Here is an 11,239-nt window from a genome sequence, read left to right on the forward strand (position 1 = left end):
AGAGAAAAAATGTCACCCAGAGTATTTGTCTGAAATCTTAACTTTGCGGGAACACACTATCATTGCTGTCTTCAAATCAGCTGGTTTTAGAAGTCCTAAGGTCCAGGTATAAATGGTGGGGGGGGGGTCAGGCTTTTGCGGTTGCTCCCCCGAGACTCTGGAACAAGTTACCATGAGTTATGAAAGCCAGATTACCTAATTTATTGTTTAGGCTAATAATCAAACGTTACGCACAAGCGCAGCACCCAAGCTCCGGGTCGCTAGCAAGATATTTCCAATTAATCTATCAATCAAAATCAATCTAATATAATTATATAACACTTTACAGCAACCAGCAGGCACGGTGCTTAACGAATGAGTATAACATATCCAGTAGAAGAGTGACATAGCGAACAGTAAAATCAGAAAAGGTCTCAAAGAAACAAAAGAATGAACTGTCCACACAGCTACGGATTAAAAGCCGATTAACAGATATGTCTTGAGTTTGGACCTAAAAAGAGCATCTGTAACAGTGCGAATATCGGGGGGTAACTTGTTCCAGAGTCTCGGGGGAGCAACCGCAAAAGCCTGACCCCCCCCCCACCATTATACCTGGACCTAGGACTTCTAAAACCAGCTGATTTGAAGACAGCAATGATGGTGTTCCCGCAAAGTTAAGATTTCAGACAAATACTCTGGGTGACATTTTTTCTCCTCTCTCTCTCTTTTCCCATCTTTGTTTAATTATTGCACAGCGGCCAGTTATGTTGTCAGTCCCAGTCAGCAACAATGCAAAACACACACTGCTCAACTGAATATGAAGGCAGATGGCTAGCAGTATTAGTTCAATCACACTAAACCCAAAATAGTTTCTGATCACCAGTCGGTAGTTTGTACATAAAATCCATCCGACGCTTTCTCGTGAAGGTGTCGTCACGCGTTGTAAACTCGTTTACGGCGCTTTAGTTGCATCGTCTGGACTCGGCGGGGCTGAAAGACGTGCTGGCCCGTCCGGTTCCGACAGGATGTTTTTATCCGTTTCAGGGTGGAAAATGTGCAAAGCTGTAGTTGCCGGTATTATATGAGCTGACGTTTTTCTGCTTGGTTAAAGCTGCGGGCAGGTGTTCAGATCCAGGACGTAGAGGTCCCGCCGCTGACTGTTCAGATCCAGGACCGTAGAGGTCCCGCCGCTCACTGTTAGCACGGCCACATAGCCACATCTTCTTCCATACCAGTCAGTTTGAAACGATGGACGGAGTATTTGTCCTTTTGCTGCAGTAGTCCATCTAAGGTGGCGTAGACCTCCATCTTGCTATTAGTTCTTTTTTGAATTAAGTTTGAGTTTAGAGAAATTCCTCACCGCTGTGATATTGGCGGACACGCTGCTGGCATTTTGACTTTGATTTTGTTGGGGATTGCGCTACAACGTAGCTGGTGTAATGACGTCAGCTACGCAAAGGGACAGTAATATCTCGATTTTAATTGGTTCATGTTTGATATTAACGGAGACGATAACTGGCATAAACATTTACGTACAAAGACGTAAGAGTTGTGCCTTTGACGTACAGTTAAAGAATACAGCATCGAAGTGCGCATGCGCAACATTGGCTAATCGCTTGAATGGGCAGTAAAGGCACTGCTTATTCTGCCATTTGATTATGCGTAACTGCTACATTTGTCATAGTACCGTCTAAAATATGGAACAAACACACTATAAATCCCAAGAATAAACAGTAAAAAACAAATACAAGTTTATAATACATTTATTTAATAAACATTTTTATGCTTGAATTTGGCAGGGTAGGCACTGCCTATCTGCCTACCCTGACTGCACGTCACTGAGGTTTAACAACAGCAGACTGGTCAGAGACCAATACCTCTCTTTAAAACATTTATTCTTTTGTATTTATGATAATAAAGGATCATGTACAGTATATCACTTTTCCATGTGCATTGTATTTGCCATGTTAGCACACAGTGTGTGTTCCGTCCAATAAACTGGGACTTAATTTGGGATGATTTTAATGATAATGTACAATCATCTTTATTTATAGTCTTATTTCCCTGGACCAGTAAAATAGTGTAGTCTACTGACATTCATGAAACAAAAGGACAAGGACACCTCAAGGGTTTCGTATATTTATTATATCACAGTGGCTTGTGAAAAATAGTCTATGTGGGGCCTTTTATGTTGGGGGGCTGGGGTTCCAATTTGAGTTTTGTAAATGATTTCCTGTATCCTGGTGCATTTTAGGGTGACCAGCTGGAGATCCAAATTCACAATGATGAATTCATGTGTTAGTAAAATTCAATGTTTCACACATATTGACTCATATTTGTTAATTGTTATTTCATGGAGGCCATAAAGTGAAAACAAGACATTGTGACCTGTTGATGCAGAGGAGCACTGCTCAGTTTAAAAAAGGTAGTTAGGCTCACAATTGACTAGGCTACACAGGCTGATCTGTCATTTAATAACAATAATGCATATGTGTGGAGATATTTATTTTGTTGTTATCATGACTATAGAATATCAGCAGTTAAAGTATATTTGGAAACAATGCAAAGAAGCTGTGTGCAGTAAATGAGGAAGTGGTCAAGAGAGGTCACTGATATATAGAAGGTTAAGCTTGCTAGAGGTCACCCCCCCCCCCCCCCCCCCCCAGTGAGGACAAGATAAAAGTTTAGGGAGAGAGGGCGTGATGCCATACAGGATGTTAAAGTTCAGTTTACCATGATTATTGTTTCTATGTGTTTTATGGCAGGAAATAATCAAGTAGGAGAGTTTTTTTAGGCGCTTGGCACAACAAGGAGAGAGGGGTTTCTGTCAACCCCCATTCAGAGGTGAATTTACTAATGCCATCCTGGGGTGGGGGGAGGACATCTCAATGGTTTTTGTATATATTATTACTTTATTTATTATATGTTGCTATTTTTAAACGTTACAGGTGTTTACAGTGGACATGAGTTTATCAATTCCATAGCTTTATACTTTCTAGATTTCAGATTCCAAGAGATACAGTGAGAGGGAGGTTGTAGGCTATGCATGAACTGTTAAGGCTCATATTTTGTAGGCTGCTTAAGCATTCAGGCAGTCCACGATTACTGCCACATTTTTGCACTGTTTATTACAGCATGGAGTGTTTTTATTATATTTTGCCTGAAAGATTTAGAATATTTCAGAACATGTACAGTACATGTCAACAGCACATTTCAACATAAGTAATATTTACCTTCATTTGTCATAAAAATTGTACGAAGAGTTAAAAGTGAGTAAGAGAAAGCCAGGGTTTAAAGAAGGTTGTTTACTAACTCTCTTGTTTGTCTGTTGTTATAGAAACGGAGAGGAGATGGAACAAATGTCACCACTGTCACCACTGTGGAAAATCCTTCACAACATCTGGATATTTAAAGATTCATCAGAGAGTTCACACTGGAGAGAATCTACACAGCTGTGATCAATGTGGGGCATCTCACACTACAGAGTACCCTAAAAAAACATCAACGCATTCACATGGAGAGAAGCCCTACAGCTGTGATCAATGGGGGCAGCTTTCACACGACAGAGTACCCTAAAATCATCAGCCTTCACACTGGAGAGAAGCCGTACAGCTGTGAGCAATGTGCGAAAACATTTCCGATAGGAGCAACCTTAAACCCACAGCGCATTCACACTGGAGAGAAACCATACTGGTGTGATCAATGTGGGAAACGTTTTTCTCACAGTAATAGCCTTAAAGATACACCATTTCATTCACCTACCTCATTGTGAACATGTTTCAGAGCCAGGCTGTTGCTCCTCCCTCCTCCTCATGCCCTGGTAGCTGTGTTGTGATATTGATCTTCTCTCCACATTTAAGGCTGACAGCATAACAACTATTAAATTAGAAAAAGAACGTGCTTAGATATAAAACACTACCAAAGGACAACAGATTCTCATTCTTTGGATTAGGTAGACTAGTTGCTGCAATAGGGTATTGCTGCCCTCTACTGTTTGTTGCCGACATTGTCATAAATTAAAATGTTTTTTTTTATAAAGTCCTCAACTACCTACACTATAATATTTTTTTCCACTGAGATCCAAAAGTACTGATACCTTGAATCAAAACCGTGATCTGACCTTGAGTTTTTTGATTTCTTGCACCCTAGCTGTTACATGTTATCTTTTTGTGTAAGATTAACAAGTAAAGGAACAAATGGAAACGAGAAAAAGCAATTTCTGAAAGAATTGCGCCGGTGAATGCCAGAAACTTTTAGAAAACGCAAAACAAATTGTCCTTCAGAATGTTAAGTGAATGAGGCCGTTGTTCTCATTTGTTTTTCCTGTAAGGAAATCAGCATAATTTTAATTTTTTAAGATACATATCTATTATTTTTTTATTATTTTCAACATACAGATGGAGCAGAGAAACACCAATTTAACAATAAAAAAAACCCTTGCCCACCACCCTTGTAATCTAAAGGAAAATAAAACTGATAAACAAACAGAAATCACAACTTGCCTGTCACTCTCCCTAGTTTCTTGTGGCGCTGAGGTCTTAGGTCAGATATGCACTGCTGTGCTTTTCCATAGGTGATAGTTTATGCACTAGCTGAAGCAGGTGCCTTGAAATATCATTTTGTAGATGATTTACATCTCTTTTAATAAATGTGTCTCTTGAATAAGCACCATGTCTTAGTTTTTCCTTCTGAGCAGTCCAGGAAATTAGTTGTTTGATCGGCCCATTCAGCCCCTGATGGTAAGTGACGGGATGAAAGTTCAGCCATACTAACAATTTACCTTACGTGTCTCTGGTACCCGTCCAGAGTTCGCTGGTAAATTTGTAGCAAAGGGTGAACTGTTAAAACTAAGCAAAGTGTGGGTAAAACATTTTTTTATTTTAAATCCCCTAATCCTGAGTTGCAGATCCCCTACGTCTCTGTAAAATATAGCTTGTGCAAAACTTCAGCTCAAAACTGCCCCCCTGTCTAAAGTCATAGGTTAATTGACACCGGTGTGGTGCATTTCTTATGTCAAACATGAACATGTTACAAAAACTTAGAACTAAGTCTCGACCATCTATTAAGTTTTGAAATAGGCTATGTAAAAAGACACCAGCCTAGTGAGAGTAATAAACATAGATTGTAAATTGAACAGTCAGCCTAACTAAATGTTCTTTAAAGCTTGGCTCCAAACTAATACAGGGCTCTTGAGTCAACCTTGCACAGTGTTCCAGACTCCGCTATCCAAAGCAATGGGATTGTTCCTGTTTAAATAAAGGTTAAAAAAAATACTCTAAAATTGATACAAACATTCCTCTCTTCATTACTGACAATACTGGAAGTTAGCTATGTTTAATTGTATGCTCTCCAGTTATTTGTTGTGGTAATTTAACATTATATTTTTTACTTGGAGGAATGATGAGCAATAGTCTGATCGGCATTTCTGAACCCTTCCTAAAAGGTTTTCAGACTTTTTGCCAATCTAAACGAGATTCTTCCAGTTTGGTGGAACGCCAATTACTTTCAGTTTTTTACGAGATTAGTTTTATTTGCGAGTTTGGAGTTATACCAAGGTGCAAGTTAGTTGCTTAAACATCTTCTTTTTGAGAGGAGCAACAGAGTTAAAGTGTAGGCAGGTCGTAGCACCATCTACAAATTATCAATGTGAGAGGGACAAAAGTTAACATAAAGATCCTCTGTTATGTTAAAGCATGACATGAGTTGATTGCTGTTGGAATATCTTCAGAAAGTTAGGCAAAGATAGGCGAGAAACTAGGGGACTGAGATTAAAGGAAGTGGGTTGTAATCATCAAATCTGTAATTTACCTTAACTTTTTCCGTCAGCCAAATGAATTTCTAGAATGTTAAGATGCACTTCTAGAATGCTAATTAGGGTTCTAGAATGTTAAGTTTTAGTTCTAAAATTATAGGTGAAGTTCTAGAATTTTAAGATGCAGTTCAAGAGTGAAACATTACCATCTAGAATGTAAAGTTACAGTTTGATAATGATTATGAGGGGAGGAGGGATGACAAATGGTGACATGGTAGGAAAGATAGGCAGAGACTAGGGTACTAAAGATTTAGAGCTGAGATTAGAGAAAACTTGAAATGATCATGCAGTGATTTACCTTGGCTTTACTCATCAGGTCAAATTGCATTTCTAGAATGTTAAGCTGCAGTTCTAGAATGTCAATTACAGTTCTAGATTTTTAAGTTGTAGTTCAAGAATGTCAGGTTTAAGTTCTAGAATTTGAGAGGCGTTGTCACCAGACTTAAGTCTAACTGAGGAACACAAGGTCAGCAATAGGACATTATGGGATTGAACTGCCCAGTTTGTGGTTTTTAAGTTGATCCACCCAACTATTGGAGATAATATGTCTTTCCACCAAGCTAACCAGTGGCTGGTTCTGGGCTGGTGCTATTGCCCGTTCGGTGCTGGTTTACTAGCCAATTATCTAAGAACCAGCTTGAATTTCCACAGCTGAGAGCACAGAGTAGGGCTACGTCACAACGGGACTGCGAGTACCTCGTTGTCATTGCAACGCGTCATGACAATCAACAACAATGGAGGACTGCTACCGATACTTTTGGTCCTGGCTTTACAAATTCCCACTGGAATTAAAGACGGGCCTTGACAGTTATTTGTGTGACTGCTAGACCGAGGAACGTTCAAGAAGAAAGCTAATTATCTCGCATGAGTAACGTTATTCATATCTTTGTGGCTTGCGATGGCAAGTCAGTAGCGTACAGCAAACACTGTTAGGGTGACAGCAGTCCCAATTTTCCCGACAAAAGCCTATCGGGACCACTCCCAGCACCTGACGTAACCGGTTCTTATCTCTAGGCCAGCGCTAAGTTGGTGCTGAGTTGGAACCTGTTTTCTTGGCCTAGAGCCAGGTTTATTTGTGTGGGAAGCACAAGAACGGTTCGATATTTGGCACCGACCCGAACCAGCACCAGAACTGCCTTGGTGGAAATGACAATAAGAGGACTGACATTACAAGGAAAGATTGTAATCATCAAAGCAATATTTTACTTTTGCTTTTATTCACAAGCTCAAGTCGGACTTCTAGAATGTTAAGACGAGGTTTCGGACTGTTAAATTGTGAGCTAGAATTTTAGAATGTTAGCATTCTAGAATGGTAAACCAGTTTTTCTCTAATCTGAGCAACCATAGGTATGGGAATACAAGCAGGCACATTTTGCACTTGTAAATTGCAGGAATTGTACACTGGGATGAACTGCCAATCTTGTGATTGAGAGCGGAGCGCCCATGGACCACAGCAGAAGTCAGAGATTTTCACTCTCTAAAACTTCACCGCCCAACGGGGCCATGCCCTGAGATTAAGAGTCTCATGTTCTACCGACTTGATTTTCATATCAATATCAATGTGTAACTTCCTTAACTTAAGGCATCAACGGAAATATCACTATGATCTGTATTAATGTATATTATTAATGTTACACTATAAATCAGAATTAGGTTGGCTCTCGAAGTGAATTGGCTACGACCACGTTTGAGTAGCCAAACAGTTAAAAACATTTATTTCAATATTGCACAGATATTAACCACCACTGGAAAACAACAACAAGACAAAAGATTCCCCCCAAAATAATAGTCATCAGCTTAAAGAAAATCATTCACTCAGTTAGTTCATGAGTTCAGTTCAGTTTGGTTAGGCCTTGGTTCAAATCACATACCGGGCAGTGTGATAAGGTTGGAGATCTCATAAATCTTATCTGCATCCAAAAGCGTGTAGTCCACCAGGGTTGATGGTTGCTGGTTCACACTCCGAATCACTGGATCACTGGGTCAGAATCACTGAATCCTGGATCGTTGAATCACTGGGTTGCGGTTCGCGGTATAATTTCTCTCTTGTTCTCTCTCAACAGTGGCAGAATATGCACAACAACAAAAAACATCGGAGATTCTAAAACTTTGTCAGTTCACAATATCTAAGGCTTCTTGCCATTTTACTAGCTTAATATCAATAATTGCAATCATTTCTCGTGTGTTAAGTAGTCTATTTCACTTTTTCCCTCACGTTTCATCTGGTGATGCTTTGCGAGAAGAGAAGAAAAAAAGAAGAAGCGTTGATCTTCTTCTCAGCCACGCAACATGAGCGGTTTAGTCTACAAGCATGGGCAGAGCGCCATCTAGGGGAATGGAGGGTTACAGCAATTACAGTACTTTGGCCTATCATTTTAGATGGGCTACAAAGTAAAACTTACTTAAGAAGTTCTTCATTCTGGTCAAAGAAGGCCTGTTTTCAGCCACAATATGAATTGATCATGAAATCCTGTTATTGTTTCCAGCCACTCCATGTGTTTAGGTTAGGATTCGGTTTTCACCCAGGTGGCCGGGGTCCAACTCCCGTATGGGAATTAAAATTCAGCTGGTGAATGTCTGCAGCAAGATCAGTAACATCTCTGTCAAGTCATCATTGGTTCTGTGTTAAATCAAGCTGTAGGTACAGTTGTTTTTCAGATTAACAGAAGTTTGTTTAAAAAAGCAAAAATGTCAAAATCCAGGAACCCCTTTTAATCCATAATATAAATGCATTGGGACAATGCACATTAAATTCCAAACCAAAGAAGACAAAACTGATCAAGTTTGTGTTCTACCCCGTTCAAATTAATAAAAGTATTTGCACTTCTCTTTACACACTCAAAAATTTTCTGATGAACTGAAAAAAGTCTCAAGGGATTGCTTTACTTGAATCACTGCACTATATTCGTGCATAACCATGTTTGAGAACTGCTTCACCCTGTGTTGCATGGAGGCGACCAACTTCTGGCACTGTGAACAGTGTTCCAGCCCAGGACCATTAAAATACACTCATAATTCCTCTGCATTACGGGTTTTGCCTCAGAAAACCACATTTTTGATGTATGGGATTGAAGTCCGGGGATTGGGCTGGCCACTCCATAACACAATCTGGTTGATTCTGGAACCAAGACTTTGCTCGCTTACTGCTGTGTTTTGGGTGTACTGTTTTGTTGGAGAGAACCCATTTCAAAGGCATACTCTTCAGCATGAAAGATCTGAAGTATTGGATGGATTGAAACTGATCCATGATCCCTGGTACGTGATAAATAGGCGCCCACACACGTACAAGAAACACCCTAACCACCATGCTCACTCTTCACAGTGTACTGTGCTTGGATTAAGCATGGGGATCGAAGGACAAACTGTCCTGTGGCCCCCAGACCCCAACAAAAAAACATTTGCTTCATCAGTACACACAATGTGCTCATTTCTCATTGGCAAGTCAATGTGTCCTTTGGCAAATTTCAACCTATGCAGTACATGTTTTTTTTGGGCTGGGCAAGTTAACGATTGTTAACGCGTTAACTAATTAATTGATTAACGGCGCACAATTTTTTTTTATCGCACGTTAACGCAGTTTTATTATTTCTTTATTATTGTAAAGTTTGGTGCTCACAGGCTTTTATAAGACCTGAGACCGAGAGACTCGCCCACGACGCAAAAACAGCACCTCTGTTTCATAGGTTAATAATTTATCAACCGTACAGAACACAGAAACTCACCAAAAGTTGCTCTAAAAGGTAACGAGTTAGCGGTTACGGAGGTCTCTCCAGGTCTTTTAGCCTCTACAGGGGATTTTCTATTGAGCCTGGAACTTCCAGCTTTTTTCGGGGTCGTTGAGCATTAAATCCAAACCGTCACATCCAAGATTATCCACTTATGTCCATAATTAATTGCATTTTCGCTCATTATGCCGCTAGCTCGCGGCTCCGTGTTGCTTCTGTTTAGGGAAGCAAAGCCAATAGTAATGCCATATATTGGAGACAACAGTCATCCAAGCGTATGAGGACTGAAAGAGGTCATAATCTCCAGCAAAATGGCTAGTAGCAATCAAAGTGCTATAGTGCACAAGATAGATATCTCCGTTTTATAGGGTATAATGGCCTCACTGTTTGAGATTTGGCATGTATTTACCTTACTAGTATTTATATTTGGGACCTTTTTGAAGAAATAAATCGTATGTTCTTTGTATGGAGTTATACTTTTATTAGGTTATTTTTGCATATTAGAGACTGTTTTAGACGCCAAATGCCTGTGTACCATGCTGTGGTGAACTATCAAATATATGACTTATTGTTGATTTATTGGTCACTAAGTAACTGTCAGAGCAAAAGCGTCTGGACGTTTTTGAAAAATTTATGTTAATTGTCATCTGTCATACGTTAGGTATTATTAGTTCTCACATGACGCCAAGAACATGGAAGTTGTTTTAGAGGAAATGCTTAGGTTTTTTACTTAGCTGTTTTTGATATCAATACATATCTGGAGATTCAATGTTCCCTTTTGTTATTTTATTTGTCTTTAAGGTCTCACAACCATTTAGCATTCAAGTGGCCCGCATGAACCCAAAATATTCTAATAATCCCCGTTGTCCTGAAAAAAATGATGTTCAATCTTGACTGTAGACAACAGGTTGATGTTTTAAAAGCTTATTTGAAAAATAAATCAAATGGACAATGATCACTGTAAAAAGGCTTAGGATTAAGTTGAGGTTAGTTAGGTTAACTGCTACTTTATACAAAATGATGGTAAGTTTTGCAGAACAAATTATGCACTGTTCCTTATATGCCGAACATTATTACAAAAAAATTGCACTATTTAACACTACTTTCAAGTAAATTTATTCATTTGCGATTATCGCGAGTAATTAGGGTAATTATGCGATTAAACAACCCTCTGTAACCCTGCATCACTCGCCCCCGAGTACAATAAGCACCTCGATTCATAGTTACTCATTTTAACTATACGTGCAATTGACTACCATTCGCGTTGCGTTTAAATCTGATAGTTGGCGTTTACGGAGGGTCTTTCTCGGGGCTCTTTCTGCCTACTAGGGATTTTTCTATTGAGTCTGGAACCTTCAGCCTTTTGGCTTTAAACCCAACTGGTTATATCCAAGATTGTCCTTTATTCCATATTCATGCGTTTTGGCTCATTTCGCCGCAGCTCGCTTCCGGGTCTCTCCTGTTTGTTTACAAAAAAAAGAGAAGCATGCCATATATGGGAGATTCAGTCACACCTCTTGATGCAAGGTCTGAGGGACAAAAAGTGCCATTGTGGCTGTATGAAAGACAGGAGAGCACATATTTGACACACTTTGCTTGTATCAGCCTTTGCTGTGGGTGTAATATCCATAAAATGCATTATTATGTTATTACTTGGCAGTAAGTAATGTCATGAGAGCAAAAGCGTCTTACGTTCTGTTGAAAGATGTTATGTATTTGGTCA

At 39.6% G+C, this 11,239-nt stretch overlaps 1 protein-coding gene and 1 pseudogene across 1 annotated transcript in view; one reads left to right on the plus strand and one right to left on the minus strand.

Annotated features, from left to right (window-relative positions):
- The window catches only part of LOC116673699 (zinc finger protein 431), a 193,334-nt gene that overhangs the window by 181,610 nt on the left and 485 nt on the right, over positions 1 to 11,239 (minus strand). The gene's annotated exons all lie outside the window — the stretch shown is intronic.
- LOC116673702 (gastrula zinc finger protein XlCGF8.2DB-like) overlaps positions 1 to 11,239 on the plus strand; it is a 325,201-nt pseudogene that overhangs the window by 124,671 nt on the left and 189,291 nt on the right.

This window comes from Etheostoma spectabile, chromosome 24 (assembly GCF_008692095.1).
Source record: "Etheostoma spectabile isolate EspeVRDwgs_2016 chromosome 24, UIUC_Espe_1.0, whole genome shotgun sequence".
In the NCBI taxonomy this organism is placed as follows: domain Eukaryota; kingdom Metazoa; phylum Chordata; class Actinopteri; order Perciformes; family Percidae; genus Etheostoma; species Etheostoma spectabile.